This window comes from Zootoca vivipara, chromosome 6 (assembly GCF_965207765.1).
Source record: "Zootoca vivipara chromosome 6, rZooViv2.hap1.1, whole genome shotgun sequence".
Classification (NCBI taxonomy): Eukaryota; Metazoa; Chordata; class Lepidosauria; order Squamata; family Lacertidae; genus Zootoca; species Zootoca vivipara.
In genome coordinates this window covers 68,592,442-68,613,441 of record NC_142589.1, presented here as the reverse complement: position 1 = coordinate 68,613,441, position 21,000 = coordinate 68,592,442, and the positions used below count along the sequence as shown (strand labels likewise).

The 21,000-nt window shown below is 46.4% G+C and overlaps 1 long non-coding RNA gene across 1 annotated transcript; it reads right to left on the bottom strand.

The window, feature by feature from the left end:
* Nucleotides 1-2,122: 2,122 nt before the first annotated feature.
* LOC148685391 (uncharacterized) lies at nt 2,123-20,759 on the bottom strand. The gene is made up of 4 exons (XR_015950341.1): nt 20,506-20,759; nt 10,564-10,587; nt 7,759-7,896; nt 2,123-4,115 (listed from the first exon to the last, which is right to left on the bottom strand). It is a non-coding gene; the product is annotated as an uncharacterized LOC148685391 (long non-coding RNA).
* Nucleotides 20,760-21,000: the final 241 nt, after the last annotated feature.

The following is a 21,000-nucleotide window of genomic DNA, read 5'->3' as shown; positions in this document are numbered from 1 at the left end:
ATACCATTCTTTGGTAGAAGGTACAGTGGTACCTTAGTTTACAACCATAATCTGTTCCAGAGGTCCAGTTGTAAACCAAAATTGGTTGTAACCCAAGGCGCGCTTTCGCCAATGCCCCCCCCCCAAAATTGGTTGTAATCCAAAAAAAATCCAAAAAAGAATTGGTTGTAATCCAAAGGGACACACACTTCCGGGTTTGATGTGGTTGTAATCCAAAACGGTTGTCATCCAAAGCAGTTGCAAACCAAGGTACCACTGTATACCCATCTGCCTTCATTTTATTTTTATTTTTTTTGCATGCGTTATTCTGGCTGCTGTTACTATATAAGCTACTAACTCTCTGTGCTTCCTTCTTATGGACTTTTTCACACAGTTAAGTATATCAAAGACTGGATGCAATTAAATGTTGTATCCTAAGATCTCATCGCTATCCTTTTGCATGTTCAGACCCAGAGGCGTCCCCCCTAAATAAATTAACACTTGACTCAAATTTTAGTTTGGTTTTTGGCAGAATTTAGGCCACAACTTTATTGATTACAGAAAGTGAGTGGTTGCATAGGCTCTGGTTCGACTAGCTCCCTACACCATTGCAGGTAGCGCTGACCCAGGGCATCAGCATAGGTCAGCCAAGGGTGAACACCTGGATAGGCAGAAAGCAGGGGACAGGCTATGCCCACCACCCAGATGTCCTCCTGGACTCAGGCACAGGCACAACCCCCTCTCAGGGGTTGACCAAACCATTTGAGTCCCTGGATTCTTTTAACGGAGCAGCCCAGATAACAAAACGCACAAATCGCCCAATAAATCCAAGGCCCCAAAGCTGCAGCCGCAGCCGGAACCGAGAACAAAAAAGCCACTGTGCAAAGATCCCAAAGGGAAAATTAAGCAGGCAGTTGCAAGCTCCACAGACCAGGAGCGCTCAGGGGGCAGAAGCCCCATGGGGCAAAAGCCCCTCTAGGGGGAAGGGGGTGGAAAGGAAAGGAAGGGAATAATTAACCAAGGAGGGAAATAAAACAATTGGAAGGAATCAAAGGGAAAGAAGGGATAACGGAATGAAATCACCAGGACGATCCGTCGAAGGTAAATCTCTCTCGGCTGCACAGAGGACATGCTGTTAGCTTGTTCCGAATGCACGTACCGGAAGAAGTTCTGGGTCACATGCATGGGTATATATAGGTCCCTCGATCCGTTTGGACTGCGCCCCGTTGGCCAGATTGAGCCCAACATCGAGGGACCTACCAATCAGGTGTTGTGGCGGACCAACCTTACGTACCCACAACACAGGAGGTCGGTCTCCAGGTCTTTTAAGGAGGACACGATTTGCTAAAAAGACGGGCCTCTGAAAACCCTTCATCGCATTGAGACAGAGAAGCTTGTTGTGCTCGTTTTTATCTTTGGATCACATGTGCTGAATATACACATCCCACAGCATTGCAGAGAGGTCTGACTGCTAACTTCACCCCAAAGGTGACCTTGTGGAAGAGAACGCAGTTCCACAAACTGCAAGCCTGATGCAGGAAGGGAAGATAAGCTGAATGCGAATTATCATAGTTGATGTATGCAGTACCACCATCTTGAGGCTTCAGGTGGAATAGCACATTGTTCATGAATTATTGTTTTTTCCAGCAGGGCAGGCCAATCTGTGTGCCAGCCCTACCATTAGGCAGAGGGAAATGACTGCCTCAGACGGCAAATGCTAAGAGGCAGAAAGTGGTGGCAACGTGCTGGAGGTGTGTGCCTGTGCAACCTGCTGCCCTCAGATACAGTGGAAGATGTCCTATTGCCAGTGTTGAAAATTTAACTGCTAGTCAAGCGAGCTTCTGTAGATGGTACAGGAGGGTGTCAACTTGCCCTTCACTTCAGGCAGCAAAATGTATCAGGTTGGCCTTGACCCTACAGGAGGCAGGATACTGAATTAGATGGACCTTTTGGTTCGATCCACCTGGACTCCCCTTGTGGCCTTATATTTCAGAGGAAACACACAGAAGCCTTTTTTGGTGCCAAAATACAGTCTCAATCCAAGGGATTTTAGAACATGTTTCTGCTAGAAATAGGAGGAGTCAGCTTTATGACTCTAACTCAACTAAAACCAGTTAGTTGAATGAACGAACGAACGAATGAATGAATGAATGAATGAATTTATTATTTCGGTCACAGACCAGTTCCAGCTCACATACAATATCAAGGAAGTCATAAAACACGATAGGGATACATTTGAATTTGCAATTAGGTATAACAGGGACAATACAGATATAGCAACAGTTTAAAAATATAAAAATATATTTAAAAATTCCTTCCAGTAGCACCTTAGAGACCAACTAAGTTTGTTATTTGTAACATCTTAGTTTGTCTCTAAGGTGCTACTGGAAGGCAGACCAACACGGCTACCTACCCGTAGTTAAAAAATATATAAATTAAAACTTAGTCACTAAAATATAACCTAAAAATATCATTTAAGGCCTTAATCATTATGATAGCACAGCTTGTTCCCTAAGTTTTATGGCAATCGCACAGAATTTGGCTACCCTTAACATGATCTCAGGAACCTTGTCCTCTACCAGGGATTTTAGACATTGAAGTCCAGATTCATTTGGGGATTTTTGCATAGCAGGGGTAATAAATACCGAGCGTATATCCCCGTAGAAATGGCAGCGTAACAAGACACAAGAGATAGTTTCTACCTCCATCAAGCCACAGCTGCAGACTCGTTCCGCGTGTGGTTTACCCTCAAATCTGCCCTACAATAAGGCAGATGGCAGCATGTTGAATCAAGCGAGGGTAAATGACCGTCTGTATTTAGGTATTTGTAATTTTGACAAATAATTTGCTGGGGTAAATCCTCTCCCATTATCTTTTATTGCTGGGTGTTTATTCATCTCGCTCACAAGGCATTGCAATTCCACATCCCAAATTCGTTGGTGGGTTATTGCTCTAGCTTTCTCATAACCTACAGCTATCAGGGCCTGTGGGGAAAACCCCAAGCCTATTAGCTTTTCATGCAGTGAAGCTTTCCATTTGGATTGGTAGGAATCCAGTAGGGTTAAGGGTGCCAACCCAAGAGGGAAGAAGATACGTTTTAACCAATAATGAATCCATATCTGAGCGCTAACAGGGATTTGCCCGACCTCCAGGCGGACAGCTTCCAGTTAGTTGCATTTGTACATAGGATAAGGGAGAAGCTATCAAGTCAGTTTATATTTCCACACAAAATCAGCCATTATATTACAAGGTCTAGAAATCATCTCCTTTAGGCAACGTTTACTGGTTCTATTGTCTGTTAACTAACAAGTCTTTAATTGTAAAAGCAGCAAGGATTTTTTTCCCTTTTAATTAGCAAACCACTTGTTATTATGTTGGGTTCCATCAGTGACTGATTCCATCATTTCTCGCCGCAACTCAACCCATTATGTCAGTGCCAGTAAATATGGTGGTAGAGCATGAGACTCTTAATCTCAGGGTTATGGGTTCGAGCTAAAGATTGCTGCATTTCAGGGGTTTGGACTAGAGGATCCTTGTGGTCCCTTTCAGCTCAACAATTCTATGATTCAATTATTCTAATTTGCGCTTTACAAAACAATACATGAACTGAATTACAGCCATTCTAAAAAATTCACACTTCTTTGCAATACAAAACTCCAGCCACATTATGGGTTGTTTTCAACTAACTTTTACTTAAAGAGAGCCAACTGAAATAAATGACCATGACAAACTTAGGCCTATTAATTTTAACAGGTCTCCTCTGAGAAATGTTTAGTTGAAGACAGCTCAGTATGTACAAAAACACATATACTAGGATAAAGCTTGGATAAGAAGGCTTTTGTTAGTGATAAAAAATACACAAAAAAATCACTATATCAGTGGAAATTCACAATAAAATGCACATCAACAGATGGAGCTAAATTCTGCCCATTAAGAGAGATGACACCAAAGCTCTTGCACACCCAAAATGTCAGGTTTCAGCCTGCCCAACACAAAGAGGACCTCTCCCCTGCCGGCGAATGTATTGTAGAGGTGCTGATTTTGGTCATGTCTGCTGGATACTTGTGGTGAGATTCAAAATGGGAAGGAGTGTCATTTATCCTTTCCAATCACGTTCATGTAACTGTGCATTTCTCCTGGAGAAAGATGGAAAGATTCACAATTAGGCCGGATATGGGGGCTAAGTTTGCAGAGAGGGTTGACACCAGCAATGGTTTGCATAGCGGGCACAGCCAAGGAGCTACCCTCCCTGAAAATGATGTGTAGATGGTATCTAACTCCAGTCAAATTAGCAAAAATGTAGAAAATAAAATAAAGTAAGTGTTGGAAATGTAAACAACAGAAGGGACATTTTTTTCCATATGTGGTGGGATTGCAAAATTGTAAAGAAATATTGGGAAATGATTTATAATGAAATGAAGAATATACTTAAAATAACCTTTGTTTAAAAAAAACCACAGAAACTTCCCTACTAGATATTACAGGAGTAGATTTACCAAGATCACTAAAGAACCTATTTATTCCTTCCAGTAGCACCCTAGAGACCAACTAAGTTTGTTATTGGTATGAGCTTTCGTGTGCATGCACTTCTTCAGATACATTTTATTTTATTTTATTTTATTTTATTTTATTTTATTTATGTTGTTCTTGTTGTTCTTGTTGTTTTGACTATGGCAGACCAACACGGCTACCTATCTGTAACTAGAACCTATTTATGTATGCAACTACGGCCACATGAATATTATTAGCACAACATTGAAAGGAAGAAGGTGTCCCAGTTAAAGAAGATTGGCAAGTTAAATTAATGGAATATGCCGAAATAGCAAAACTGACAATGAAACTCAGAGGAAGAGATGGTAATGAATTTAAGGAAGAATGAAAGGAGTTTATTTCATATATTTAGAAGCAATGTGCTCAGGTTAATACATTAGCAGGGTTTTAAGACAACTTGTAGGAACCCAGGTGGCGCTGTGGTTAAACAACTGAGCCTAGGGCTTGCTGATCAGAAGGTCGGCAGTTCGAATCCCTGTGACGGGGTGAGCTCCCGTTGCTTGGTCCCAGCTCCTGCCAACCTAGCAGTTCGAAAGCACGTCAAAATGCAAGTAGATAAATAGGAACCGCTACAGCGGGAAGGTAAACGACGTTTCCATGTGCTGCTCTGGTTTGCCAGAAGCAGCTTTGTCATGCTGGCCACATGACCTGGAAGCTATACGCCAGCTCCCTCGGCCAATAATGCGAGATGAGCGCGCAACCCCAGAGTCGGTCACGACTGGACCTAATGGTCAGGGGTCCCTTTACCTTTACCTTTAAGACAACTTGTAATTTAATTTTGAATGGACAATAAGGAATTCAATGGTTTATAACTTTACAAGGACATGCAGTATGTTGATAAACAATGGAACCAAGGAAGGGACTAGGGGGAAGTCAATGTGTTTTGCTTTGTTTCAATATGATATTGTTATTGTTTTATCTTTGTTATTTTTGGGAAATTAATAAAATGTTATCTTTAAAAAAGGAGCTACCCTCCCTATGACGGCATTGCTGCTGCTTACCTGGGGAAGTGAGCGGGACGCGGGTGGCGCTGTGGGTCAAACCACAGTGCCTAGGGCTTGCCGATCAGAAGGTCGGCGGTTTGAATCCCTGCGACGGGGTGAACTCCCGTTGCTTGGTCCCAGCTCCTGCCAACCTAGCAGTTCAAAAGCACCTCAAAGTGCAAGTAGATAAATAGGTACCGCTACCCCAGGAAGGTAAACGGCGTTTCTGTGTGCTGCTCTGGTTCGCCAGAAGCAGCTTTGTCATGCTGGCCACATGACCTGGAAGCTGTACGCCGGCTCCCTTGGCCAATAACGCGAGATGAGCGCCGCAACCCCAGAGTCGGTCACGACTGGACCTAATGGTCAGGGGTCCCTTTACCTTTACCTGGGGAGGTAAACCAGAAAGGTAAACAACCACTGCCAATGGATCCTGCACACTCACCAGGGAACCCACCTCTGTCCTGTGGTGGTGTGGTGTAGTGGTTAAGAGCCAGTGTGGTGTAGTGGTTAAGAGCGGTAGACTCGTAATCTGGTGAACTGGGTTCGCGTCCGCACATGCAGCTGCTGGGTGACCTTGGGCTAGTCACATTTCTTTGAAGTCTCTCGGCCCCACTCACCTCACAGGGTGGGGGAGGAAGGGAAAGGAGAATGTTAGCCGCTTTGAGACTCCTTTGGGTAGTGATAAAGCAGGATATCAAATCCAAACTCTTCTTATGTGCTGCATCATCCAATTCCTATCCAGGAAAGCAGCAGAGAGGGATGAGGCAAAATAGAAGGATGCTGCCCTACACATGGCACCCGCCATCCTTGCCACCGTCACCCAAGACTTGCTAACCAGGGTCGCACAGCTGCAGCTTCTGGGTCAAGATCTCGCAGGGCTTCTATATATGGAAGCAGGGGCGCCGCTTTGTCCTTTGCCTCAGGCAATGAATTGTCCTATGCCAGTCCTGCTAGGCCTTACCAGTGAGAGGGCAGGGTCACAGCTTTCAGTGGCGGCCCTGCATCTCTCATAACTTCTGCCCTGGAGCTTACTGGGAAATGATATATAATGAAATGAAAAGGATATTTAAAATAAACTTTGCAAAGAAACAACAACCCAGAAGCTTTTCTTTTGGGAATTATAGGGACAGAACTACCTAAAATGTATAGAAACTTATTCATGTATGCTACAGTTTTATAAGAGTATATATTTAAAGAAGACAATTGAGGAAATTAAGTTAATTTGGATATGCAGAAGATATTAAAAACAAATTTAAGCAACCACAGAAAAAGGGGGAAGGAAGTCAAGTTTTGAAATGTCAAAATGATTGTAAAATTAGTGAAATGTATAAACTTGAAACGTATGAATTAAAGAAAAAAATGAGAATAACTTCTGCCCTGGATCTATCCTACCCTTTTTTTGTGGAGTGTGTGTAAATTATTAGCACTTTCAATCAGACCTTTTATGAAAGCCAGTATGGTGTAGAGGTTAGAGCAAAGGACTAAGACCTAGGAGACCAAGGTTTAAATTCCCACTTAGCCATGGAGCTTAGTGGGTGACCTTAGTGAAGTCATGATCTCTCAGCCTAACCTATTTCACAGAGCTATTGTGAGGGGGAAATTAAAGAGGAGGTGCTAAGTCTGCTAACCTTGAACTCCTTGGCCGAAAAGTGGGAGGTCAATCAATAAAAACTACTCTACCACAGAACAGGCTTCAGAAACCACCTGTGGGATGCTAAGAGCTATGAATCTGCTCTTCTTCCAAACAGTGGCAGAGCATATGCCCGTGCTCCCGAGGGGGGAGGGGCACACTCCTGAGGGGGGGCAGGGTGCAGAGGGTGCCCACCCAGGTGCAGGATAGCTGCTCGGGTGTACGGAGCAGCACACAAGCCCTGCAGCCGGGGCTGAAGCAAGCCACCCATGGGGGTGGAGCAAGTGGCCAATGGCGGACATTCGGCGCACCGCCTGCCCACGACTCCCAAGCATCCCCCAAGCTGTCAAAATGAAGGGGGAAGGGGGGAATGCCACCGGCAAAACGACGCAGCTACCCCCTTCCCCCGACGGGTTGGGGGTAGGCTTGGGAGTCGCGGGGCAGGTGGTGCGCCAAATGAAGACACCCAGGCGCTTCGCCCCCGCCGCCCCCCCTTCCTCTGCCCCTGCTTCCAAAGAGCCATTCTTTCAAACTGGCACAGTTCTTCAGAACAGAATCCACCATTTGACTTGTTTTGCTTCTTGCAGGAAACCAGCTTGAGTGTGCCTCACTTACCAGAGTCCCTATTTCTGATGCCCTTTGGACGTATGCAGTAATAGACAGGGATGAGGAACAGCAAGGTGAGAGCAACATCTCCGGCCACAATTGCAATCATGATGCCTGTGGTGATGTGGTAGCAGTCTTCATAATGCCCTGTAAGTGAGAGGAACGAACCAGTCATGGATGCTATCAGCTTCTCTTCTCCCATTCGAGTTCAAGGCAGCAGCAAAATGCAGTGACCCCAGATCACAACCAGAGGGCACTGCATCACCATTTGTTGTCAAGTTGTCCCTCCTCTTGAGAATCAGGTTTATGCACAATTACCCTCCTTCCGTGCTTTCCAGGCACAGCCTGTGCTTAAAAGCTCCGTGTCTGAGCACACTTTGTTTTATTTTTTTCCTCCAGAGCTTTCCCCGCAAAATCCCACTCTTTACTGCTGAATCAGAGTGAACCGTAATCTGCTGAAAACCTGAATTGGCGTTTGTTGTGCTTCAGCTTTAAAGAGTGGGTTTTCATGGGGGGGGGGACTCCAGAATGTGGGGGGGGGAGAATGCTCAGACACAGAGCTTTAAAATGTGGAGCTGTGACTGGAAAGTGTGGCGCAAAAAGTAAGTGTGGATAAGCCCTAAGATGTGGTAGAACTCATTAGACGGGCAGCTCAGTTGGTAGAGCATGAGAATCTTAATCTCAAGGTCATGGGTTCAAGGCCCACATTGGACAAAAGATTCCTGCATTGCAGGGGGTTGGACTAGATTGCCCTTGTGGTCCCTTCCCTACCGTTCTATGATTCGGATCAGGCCAAAAACTCATTTAGCCTAGCAATCTCTTCTCACAATGACCAGTCCAATCTCAATGGAAAAGCATGGTAACCCTTTCCCACTCGCAAATATGAATGCAATAGCCCTCCCCTATTCATGATCTCCAGGTTACATGGTATCAGAGCAGGCTTCCTCAACCTTCGCCCTCCAGATTTTTTTTTGGCCTAGCACGGCCAGTGGTCAGGGATGATGGGAATTGTAGTCTCAAAACATCTGGAGGGCTGAGGTTGAGGAAGCCTGTATCAGAGGCTATGAGTGGATCTCATGAGGCGGGAGACCAAGACCAAGCATTTTCAGAAGAGTTTTAATGCAAAATTCACTGAAATTTTTCCCCTTCAGTCCCCTGCCCCGTTGTAAGAAAATGTCATTTTTTCAAACATTTGCTCTGCCGTTTTTATAGTAGAGGCCGTTCCCCCCCCACACACACACACCATCCCCACAATGCCTCAAAACAAAATTAGGTGAGGGTATTGTGGGGGGAGGGCCACAAAATGGCTGACAAACTGCCCCAAACTGCTGTTGCCGCTGCTGTAACCTGTGGTGGAAGGATAACAAAACCGAGAGAACAAGAGGGAAATTAAACTGCCTGCCACAGGTGTGAATGGTGAACCCTCACAAGAAATTGTTGATGAATCCTACCACCACCACCAAAAAAACAAAATTCAACAAAATGCCTCTACCCCAATTTCACCACCTGTAAGCAGGACGCAGAATTGGGGTGGGGTCTTTTTTGCTCAGCCCCAAAGAATGTTTAGGAAAGCAGCAAGTAATTTCACGTCAGAGTTGTCCTCTGTCTTGTAAAGGGAAATTTCAGCAGAGCAACAATACCAAAAAGATTGGTGTGTGGGTGCTGGAGGAAAAAGTAGAACCTGCTGAAATAAATCTTCTTTACATCTGCTAAAGATCTATCCACTGTTCATCAGGACACGGACACACACACCCCATATAGCTCAGTGGTAGAGCATCTGCTTTGCATGCAGAAGGTCCCGAGTTCAACCCCTGCCATCTCCAGGTAGGGCTGGGGGAGACTACCTGTCTAAAACCATAGGGAGTCGCTGTTATTCAGTGTTGACGGTACTCAGCTAGAAGGAGTAATGGTTTGATTTGGTATAAGGCAGATTCCTTTGCACAGCCATGCATAAATACAGATATCAGATTGTGGCTCCCTCCGTAACCTCTGACAGTACGTAACGGGATGCATTTATACTAACACAGGGATCACCAAACTTACCGCGCTTTGGGCTGGTGCCTGCAGCACCGATCGTGCGACGGGCCGGAGGGCGGGGGAGCATGCGCCCATATGCGTGCGCATACGCTATTTCCAGCACACTTCCAGGTCGCAGGAGTACCAGAAATAGCTTGTGTGCATGCACACGGGCCTCCTCCGACCTGGAAGTGCACCGGAAATGACGCTTGTGCATGCGCACAAGCTATTTCCAGTGCTCCTGCAACCCAGAAGTGGGCAGTCGCCCCACGCTGGTAAGAGCGGGCGGTGGCAGCAGGCAGTGGGGGTCACCGCGGGCCAGATAAATGAGTCCTTTGGGCCGTATCCGGGACCCAGGCCATAGTTTGGGGGTGCCTGTACTAACATGTGCCCATGAAGGGGAGTTCTCTTCTGGGTGGGCAGCTTCCCTTGTACTTCCCCCAAATCTTAGGAACACGGATGCCTTAATCAGACTACCGTATCACAACAAGGAGCCTAGAGGGAGAGGGGAAACCCAGTGAGTCTTGCTTTGGTGTGGCACCTGACGAAGAGCTCCTTGGTCTTTGCTCAAAGGCAAAACCGGGTTAACCTTCCCAGCTCGAAAGCATTGACTCAAAGGCCAATTCCCCAGGGGTACAGGTTGAGTTTGGGGTGGGGAAACCCAGTGGTTTCGAAGGCCCAAGTGCACTTGTTGTTTTTCACACGCTTGGCTGCATAGCTGTTTCCATATGTGTGAATCACTCGTAGAAAATGAAGCTGTCCTTCCGGACCCCGTGATGATGTGCTGAAATCTCTCACCTGTTGTCCCAGTGGCGGCGCTTGCTGAAAAGGATAGAGGGAAAGAAAACAACACTGTTACTCCAGAGGTATAACAATCCCAGCGTAATCCCTTCCCACAAGGCAAGCCTTCTTTCCATCTCCCAGGGGCGGGGTACCAAATGTGGCCCTCCAAGCCCTTCTGTCAGGCCTTCAGGACTCTCCCAAGGCCATGCGCCACTCCCAGCCATGCCTAAAAGCATAAGAAGAGCCTGCTGGATCAGCTCAAGGTCCCAGCTAGTCCAGAATCTTGTTCTCAAAGTGGTCAACCACTGCAAGCAAGACCCAAATACAAGAGTACCCTCTTCCCCTGTGGTTACCAGCAGTTGGGATTCAGAAGCATTACTGCTTCTGACTGGTGGCCTTCTACTCCATAATCCTGTTTTAAAGTCATCCAAGTTGGTGACAACCACCGCTTCCTGCCAGGGTGAGTTCCCTAGTTCAACTAGACGTTGCATGAAGAAGTACTTTCTTGTACCTGCCCTGAATCTTCCTCCAACATTCAGCATCATTGGAGGTCCCTGAATACTACTGCTGGAACTCCTCTCGCTGGCCCTGCTTTGGATGCTTTTGCCTGGCTGGAACATGTCCTTGAACTCTGACGAGGCCTCTTGCTTGCGTGGATGGTGGAGATAGAGGGGTGGGTGACTCCCGAAAGCCAGGGCCAGCCCAATGCATTTTGCTGCCTGGGTCAAAGAACAAAATAGCTGCCCCACTCCCTCCATTTCTGTTTCCCAGAATGGCTGTTGAATCTTTCCCCAATGCCGGAGCCAGACTAGTTTACAGGGCACAGGAGAAGACCACGTGGCACCCACAGAGCTGGCCTCCAGCCCCTCGCTCCTGCTCCCCGCCCTCCACATTTGCTGCCTGAGGCAGCTGCTTCCCTCTTGGTAACAGCAGGGCCAGCTGAGCCTGAAGGGGTTCTCTGTGCACTGCAGACTTGCTTCTGGTAAGAAGGGAGTGGCTTCCTAACTTGCAACTACTGCGGCACTTTCCGGCCCAACATAGATAGCCTGATAAGTATACAACACAGCCATAATGGACTTAACTGTTATGCTGTTTTAAGGGGCTTGTTTAGTATGTACAGGGCCGTCTTAAGCATATCTGGCGCCCTGGCGCCGTGGTGCGAAGATCCCTCCAGCACCCGCCCCCCCGCCCCGTTTCCCAGAGCGACCGTCTGGCGGGCGCTGCGCACAGCGCGGCGGCCATCTGGTGGCCCAGTGCCCTGGCACATTGCGCCACCCAGCCTTGCCTTAGGGCCGGCCCTGAGTATGCATTTTAATTATGGATGTTTTAATGTTGTTTTACTATATATTTTAATTTATTGGTAGTTGTGTTTTTATTTCTTGGTTTTGGTTTTATTCCTGGTATTTTGCTGTTGACTTTTATTTGTTTCTGAACTTCCTTGGTACATCTTCAAATGGAATAATAATAATAATAATAATAATAATAATAATAATAGGTTCCTTTCAACTTTTTCTCCGATCAATATCTAGTAGCAACCAGTTCCTCTGGTCCCACACAACTCAAGGGATTAAAATTCTACAGCCCATCAGCTCTTATTTTAGCTAATTGTATTTTACACATATTTTACTATTCATGCTTTTATTGTTTTAGTTTGTCAGCCACCTTCAGAAAGTTTTTTATCAGAAACATTTTGGACAAATTCCTTTCTGCTCTTAGGCTTTCAGTAATATTATGCTGCCTTGCCAACTTTAAAGGGTGAGTTAACCGCGGAAAGTGAGATGGGGGAAGAAGCCAATTATACTGCCCTGAGCTTTTTGGACAAGGCAGAAGGATGCAAATGTTATCAACACTTATATAATCCAAGAATTACTTGTGTGATCCCATTCTGACCCTGCCATACACCACCCTGGGAACTTTTATTGAAGGGCACTCAGATCATCACTGTATTCTTAGGGTAAATTCTCCTTTTTAAGGGAAGAATATGTGCCTAGATGGATAGCCACCAATCACCTCTGAGGAAGAGAGAGGGGAGGTTGGCTCACAGTCTGTAGTTTAAAAGATATATACCCTGTTTCCCCTATTTTAAGACATAGTCATAAAATAAGCCATAGCAGGATTTTAAGCATTCAAGGAATATAAGCCATACCCTGAAAATAAGACATAGTGATAGGCACAGCAGCAATGCCAGCCGCGGCAGCAGGAGGAGGGGAAAAACAAGACATCCCCTGAAAATAAGCCATAGTATGTGTGTGTGTTTTAGGGGAAATAAATATAAGACGGTGTCTTATTTTCAGAGAAACACGGGTATGAGCATCATGTTTGTGCAAAGGAGTGTCACTTCTAAAGGACATTTAAAAATAGAATAAAACAAAATGGTGGCAAATAAGGGTGGAATGCTATAAATAAGTCAGGGGGGAAACGCTATAAATAAGTCAGAAATTAAATCGTTATAACAAAAGGAAAAATAACCCTATGTAAAAACTCTATAGAAAGGTTTTTTGCTCTCTGGTGCTATCTGGTGTGGCGTGTTTATAACACATTCAAATCACTGTTTTTTGACTAATGTAGCTGAGTCATTATTATTATTATTATTTTCATTATCATCATTTATATACCGCTCTATACTATTGGTTAATGGAACAGGCTCCTGTGGGTAGGTTTGATACAGAGGGTAGGTTTGATACAGTGTAAGAGACTGAGATCCTATACACAGCAAATTAATTTGGGATTCAGCCTGAACTGAATAGGGCTCAAGTTGTGTGCATACCACGTATTTCAAACACATTTTAAAGTACATGATCTCCTCCAAAGAATCCTGGGAACTGTAGCTTGTCCCGCACAGAGCCTCAATTCCCAGCACTCTTAACGAACTAGAGTTCCCAGAATTTGGGAGGGGGGCATGTGCTTTAAATATATGGTGTTTACGCAGACCTACATGTGACTCATAGGATAGCACTGTCTGTGAGTGTGAAATCAGGAACGCTTAGACGCAGACCTTCCAAAACAGTAGTGAAATAGATTGTTGCAGCAAAAAATAGCAAGAAGTCTCGTGGCAGTTTAGAAACTAACAGGTTTATAATGGCTTGAAAGTTGATATCAAAATTAAACTGTTTGTCTTTAAGGTGTCACAAGATTGCCTGGGGAATGGTTCTATCATACATAAAGTAGACCCACTGTAACTAATGGACGAGTTTTCAGAGTCTACTGATTTAAATGGGTTTGCTTTCGAGTGTGACTAACAGTGGGTATTACCCTATGTTGTTTTTGCCAGTTTAAAACTTGAGTTTACTAGATGGCTTTCAGAACACTACTTTCCATCAACATCAGAATTTGAGGGGAAGCGGGGAAAGGGTGAATAATAATTCCTGGCCTACCTTAGAGGAGTGTTGCAAGAAGGTTCACGGAGAGAATGTAAGACAATTTGAAGAATTGTATATATGCAAAGGAAAAATGTGTGACTAACAATTGGCATTTTGAATGAACTGTCATGAAAATAAACAAGTTTGGCTTTATTTTGGGTATACCCAGCGTGGTGCGGTACATTGGGATAAAACAAGGATGGAAGGATCTGTCATTCTGGGTCTCTCAGGTTCTCATTTTTCTAATCTTAATGTTGGTTCTTCACATTTCTGCAGCGATTTGTGTGTGTGTGTGTGTGTGTGTGTGTGTGTGTGTGTGTATTGCAAATTAGCACATTTTATGCAGTTTTGACACATTTTGACACATTTGACACTCTCTCTCTCTCTCTCTCTCTCTCTCTCTCTCTCTCTCACTATATATATATTTAGTTACAGGTAGGTAGTATATATATATATTGCGTTTTTGTATATTATCTTCAAATATATATTCATTTTGGGGCACACTTTCTCCTCATCAATGCATTTTGCAAACATTAGTTGGTTGGAGAACGGCATTGCAAAATTCAGAGAAGCGCAAATTTCAAAGGGTGGCTGTGTTTCAGTTCCCCCATTGTTTCAGAAAGTGCAAATGTGACAAAGTTGGCTTTAAATGTGAACTGAATCAAATTTCTCCCCATCACTTTGAAGGAGACCTGGATTCACATCCCCATTCAGCTATGAAGCTCCATGCATGCTTTACAGTCAGTCATTCTCTCTAAGGCTCTGTTGAAAACAAAATGGGTAGTAACTTCATGCATCACTTCCCTGAAGGAAAAGCCAGGTGCAGTTGCAAGTACAGTGGAACCTCTACTTACGAATTTAATCCGTTCCGAATGCACATTCGTAAGTAGAAATATTTGTAAGTCGAAACGATGTTTCCCATAGGAATGCATTGGAAATGGATTAATTCGTTCCGGGGCCTTTTAAAAAGACACTTTAAAGGCAAGCGGGAGGCCTGCGAGGGGCAGCGAGCGCGGGGCAGCAGGAGGCCGGCAGAGCGGCAGCGGCGAGGGCCCGATCCGGCCATAGGGCCAGATCAGCAGGTAGCACGGTCGGCAGTGGCAGCGCCGGGCGCGGGGCAGTGAGGGCCCGATCCCCCGAGGCTGGCAGATGGCTGGCCCTTGCAGCGGCGGAGGCGGTGGGGAGAGCACGATTGCGTGCGCCACAGTGGGGGCCGCCGATTGTGGGCCCGATCCCCCGAGGCCGCCCCTTGCAGTGGCCGATCGCGGGCCCAATCCCCCGAGGCTGCCCCTTGCAGCGGCGGAGGCAGCGGGGAGAGCGTGATCACGGGCCCGATCCCCGCCCTTGCAGCGGTGGCGGGGAGAGCGCGATTGCGCGCTCAGCTGCAGCAGCGACTGATTGCGTGAGGCCGGCAGAGCAGCTGCGGTGGCGAGCACGGGGCAGCGTAAGTCAAAGAAATTCGTAAGCGCGCGGTGATTTGCCCCCTTCGTAAGTAGAAAAATTCGTATGTAGAGTCGTTCGGAAGTCGAGGTACCACTGTAGTTAGTTTCTCGTGCAATGATGGAGAAGCACTTTCAGACTGAGGCCTGCATTCCCTCTTGGACATCCTTCTGGGGTCCGCATATCATTGGCTGGCAAGGCCAAAGGCAAAAACATGCTCAGAGTAAATATGTTTACTCTGTTCTCCGTAACCGCTTGACCGATTGTCCTGAAATTTTGACACAACGATCCAGGTCACTCCCCGAGTGTTGTTAGAAACAAAAATCTCTCAAATTTCACACCTGCACAGGTACAGACCTGCTTTTCCACAAAGTAAAACAGCGCCCTCAAGTATAGTTCCTCCCACAGTACACCCCTCCCTTCCTGTGAAATCTACACCACACCCACAAACCAAATAATGACATCATCAACCAAGCAACTGAAACCACCAAGGCGGCCATTATCAGACCCCTAGGCCCCTGCCAGGCTGATAGGCCCCCACTAGGCCCGGGGGGAGAGAGAGGATGAGTGCCCGGATCACAGGTCGCAGCACGGCCTTTGTTTTATGTAGGCCCCTGCCAGGCCCCCACTAGGCCCGGGGGGCAGAAGGGCGACCGCCCGGGTCGCAGGCCGCAGCACGGCCTTTGTTTTATGTAGGCCCCTGCCAGACCACCAGGCCCCCACTAGGCCTGGGGGGGGGAGAGGACAAGCGCATGGATCGCAGGCCGCAGCATGGCCTTTGTTTTATGTAGGCCCCTGCCAGGCCCCCACTAGGCCCGGGAGGGGGGGTAACCCACAGCAATGCACTTGGGGGCACGACAAGGGGTTTTTACTTTAAAATTTAGCACCACTACCACCCCAAAATCCCCCACCAAATAACCACAAGACAAAAATAAATACCATCCTTCAAAACGTCATGAGATACGCCGGTCACCGGGGGGGGGGGAACAGGAATATGCAGTTGTCAGGGACTGAACTTGCAATGCTGGCATTATCTGTGGGATGTAATCCACTGGGAGCCATCAAATACAACATTCCTTGTTTTCCTAGAGTGGGCAGGAAGGGGATGTTTGGTCCAGCCGGTCAAAACTTCCTGTTTCCTCCTGGGCTGGAACATCCTTCCTTTTGCATATGACTAGAGGTGGGTGTGACCTTACCTGTCCAGGTAACAACAGGCCAAGGCAAGCTGCCACTCTCTCTTTCACTTCCTTCGTTGTTGGACCAGCTTCTTACCTAGAAATGCCTTGCTAGCTTTCCAGCTAGCAGAAGCACTGGGATTAACACACACACACCCCAATATGGGGTAGATCCACATGTACATATTTGTAACTAAGCCTGCCTTCAGGGATCCAACTGTAAACTGATGTTGAGTAAACAACTTTTATTGACTTTAAATAAGATTGCCGTGCCTTTAGTCTTTTTAAGAGGGATAAAAGGGAACTTACCAGGAATATACAATTCAATACTGAATTGTATGATAGTGAGAGGCTTGCACAAGCCTGCAACCAGCGATCTGCTGTCTATTTGAGGGGCAATCTAAACCCTGCTGAGTAAAGGAACTTGGTAAAGCAAGTTAGGAAGATATTAATAACCAATATATCCTCTCCTGCCTCCCTGAACATTCCCACATTATCAGTACCATGCTCCAACCAACTGAGTTATCCATGGTATGACAAGAGCCAGGGATCCGTGCAGGCCACCAAGTGAGAAGCATCGCCACAATTATGGGTCATAGAGCAGGACAGGGGAGGGGAGCGGCCTAGGCAGAGAGTTTGGGGCCTGGAGAAGAGGCCTCACCTGTGGAGACTCCTGAGGCTCAGGAAAAGAGGCCCAGAGTGCTACATTTGGCCCCTGAGGTTGAGGTTCCTCACCTCTATTTTTTCATGGGAGGAGGGCAAGCTGGGAATTCTGCATTGAAGGAAAGGGAGACTGTGTGAAGGCTGAAAGAGTGGTGGTTACAGTGCATATAATTTTCCTGTCAGCTGCTGCGACTTCCTCTTGCCACACCATCTTGCGTTCCCACCCCCTTTCCTCCCACCGGACACACACGAAAACAGACGCTGCTAGCAGTTTCAGTTCCTCCGACACATGGGCAAACCCCCTGTCACACTCTGCAAAGAACATCTTCGAGAAGGGGACCCTCTCCCCCCCCCCAACGTAAGACAGACCCACAACCCCCTTAGCTTAACCTCAGCTTTGCACAGCCAAATTGGCACGAAGCCGACGGCACGTGATGTCATCATTGCCACCCATAACAGCAACATGACTTTATGCATGTTGCACGGGTGTTCAAATCCGTTTGCATGCACAGTCTCAAGAGAGTAGCAGTTCGGGTGTAGGGTTTAGGCTGAGGAGACTGGGGTTAGGATCCCCACTCATCCACATTGGCCAACCATGCTTCCTCACCCGAACCTACCTCACAAGGTCGTTCTGTGGATAAAGGCCTGCACTTGAGGCTGTGAGCTCCTTGTGTGGCCAAGCAGGAGAAAAGTGTGGTGAATACTAAGCGGGACCTGCAACAAAATTTTGCAGCGTGGGGAGCTTCTTTTTCATGGCTGGCACACTGACCTTCTTCCAGGTAGTCTGTTCCATTCTCCCATTGTACTAGCTTTCCGTTGGTTCCCCACTTCTCTAGAACAGCCACGGAGCATGCTCAGTTCTCAGCAGTGGGTGGGGAGAAAGGTTCCTCTTATGGTTTCTCTCTTTTTTTGTACTTCTGTAAACCTTGGGATTCCCCTGAAGCTTCTGTTACCTCCCTCTTTGACATAGCTGGCACTGTTTCAGCTACATAAGGGCAAGCACTTGCTGAAACGAGATCCCTCTTAAACTATGGCTCCATACATACCACACATTTAAATCCCATTTAAAACACACTCCGTGTCTAAAGAATCCTGGGAACTGTAGTTTGCCCGTCAACAAGCAGCAATCCCTAGCAGCCTTTAAAAAACTACAGCTCCCAATATTCTTTGGACCGGGGGCGGGGGGCACTTTAAATGTGTATGTAAACCACAGAGCCTAGGGCTTGCCGTCCGATCAGAAGGTCAGCGGTTCGAATCCCCACGACGGGGTGAGCTCTCGTTGCTCGGTCCCTGCTCCTGCCAACCTAGCAGTTCGAAAGCATGTCAAAGTGCAAGTAGATAAATAGGTACCGCTACAGCAGGAAGGTAAATGGCGTTTCCATGTGCTGCTCTGGTTCACCAGAAAGTGGCTTAGTCATGCTGGCCACATGACCTGGAAGCTGTCTGCGGACAAATGCCGGCTCCCTCGGCCAATAGAGCGAGATGAGCGCCGCAACCCCAGAGTCAGTCACAACTGGACCTAATGGTCAGGGGTCACTATACCTTTACATTATATAGGATATCTCATTAATCCTGATAACACTAGTGTAAAGTTGCCCAGTATTGTGGTCTCCATAATACTCGGGAGTGGCAGGGGAGAGTCTGAGACTTAGAGAGAAGCAGTTTGGTTAGGGTCACCTCATGAGTAAAGGGCTGAGCTGAGATGTAAGCTAATGAACTTTCAAACCACTGGAAGACAGCTAGCAGAATCCCACACAAAGAGTTTGCTTGTTGTGCTGAGGGATGGTTCAATCAGTAGAGCATGAGGCGCTTAATCTCAGGGTCATGGGTTCGAATCCCCACATTGGATGAAATATACCTGCATTGCAGGGGTTGGACTAGATGATCCTTGTGGTCCCTTACAACTCTTCAATTCTAGGATTCTGTGTCAGGGTGCCCTTCCTCTATGTATTAACTTGAATTGGCACTATTATACGTGCCCCATAATACCTGTTCCACATTGGTATAAAGTGCAGCAGCACCTATACATTGGAATTCCCTGCCTCGTGAGATTAAGCTGGTGCATTTGCTGTACTCTTTTTGACACCCGCTAAAACCATCCTGTTGAGACAAGCCTACCCAGATGCTTAGAAAGTCGAGGCCATTTTAATCTGTTTTAGTATTTCAACTTCCGTATGTTTTAAGGTAGAGTTGCAATTTTGTTCTTGATTTTACTCTTTCATCTTTTGTAAACCATTTTGAGATGTTTGCTATCGTGTGGCGTATAAATTTTATGAAATAAACGAATAGGTTCTAGCACCAATTAAAGGAATATCTTTTTTTTTTTTAGAATCAATTATCATTTAAAACAATCCACCAAATACAAGAAGTAGATAGTGGGCAAAGCCATCAGCTGCATCACACATGGCTGCCTTATACTGAGTTAGTTCATTTAACCCCCCCCTATACTGCCTACTCTGACTTGCAGCTGCTCTCCATGGTCTCAGGCAGAGAAGTTTTTTCAAGATATTTCAGATGCTTCTTTTTAGTAATTTGTATTTTTAAGCTTCCAAGCAACACAACAAGGAAAGTAATCAGAGGGAAAGAAAGGAATGCAGAACACGTTTTTTTCAATGTCCATCACAATATCAGAGCTTTGCACGTGAACAATCTGAACTAGGTTTGGAATAAAGATAAGCCTCCCCTTGTCCTATTTGGCCACACCCCTGAAACACCCCCTTTTTTTTAGATTTACCCCTGCCTTGGTTGAGCCCTGGTTGAGAAGGCTGAGCCAGGATGGAGGACTTAAACCAGTGAATCTGTAGCTGAGTTAGGATGTAGGACTTTGGCTGGCATAGCCCTGGCTTAGCCCAGCTGGAGATCTCCCTCTTCCAAACTTCACTCATCCCAAGGTATATTGGGTTTGGATTGCTCCCTAAGTATGTACTGAGCCACTGAGCTATGGCCCTACCTGTTCAGGGCAGTATTGAGAGAGTGACGTTCATGAGCTGAGTCTCCAACAAGCATCAAAGCAGATAAAGGGACTATTTGTAGCCAAGCTTCTAGAGCAGGGGTCAGCAGGGGGCCGGTCCACTGTCCTTCAGACCTTGTGAGGGGCCGGACTATATTTTGAAAAAAATTATGAACAAATTCCTATGCCCCACAAATAACCCAGAGATGCATTTTAAATTAAAGCACACCTTCTACTCATGTAAAAACATGCTGATTCTCTGACTGTCCGTGAGCCTACCCAGTTTAGTTTGCCTAGAGCTACAGGGAGCCTGGAGGCACATAAGTACAAACTCCAACCATTTAAAAAATATATATCCAAAGACACTCACCGGCAAGCAGGGAGAAAATGCAAACAGCAAAGCCCCACATGGTCTTTCTGAGACTGGCCTCCGGACTGCACAACCAGATATGAGGTTCTTTTTTAAAAAATGTGTTGCCTCATCCTCTGATGCTTGAGCAGGATGTGGGATGGCCCATGGAGAAACATGAGACCTGAGTTCCACGAAACCAAAGAGCAGGAGATCCCTGCCATCTGTGTTGTTGCATCCCACTGACTTCCCCAAAGCCACGAGTCTCTGGCTTCAGCTGGCTTCAGGGTGGCTGAACTGCAGCAGATGAAAGGAGAGCGCTGCAAACTGGGTTGCCAACTTTTCAGCTGAAAACTGTGTCTCTGTCTTTCGCAGCAGCTGGATCTGCAGACTGCTCTGTAAAAGAGGTTTGCCTGCTGATTTCTGCAGGTTTCGCTGCGATGAGGGACGCAGGAGGAGCAGGACTGTCTAGGTTTGTTTTTTTCTGGTCAGTTGGCAGCCCTATCTGTAAATAAT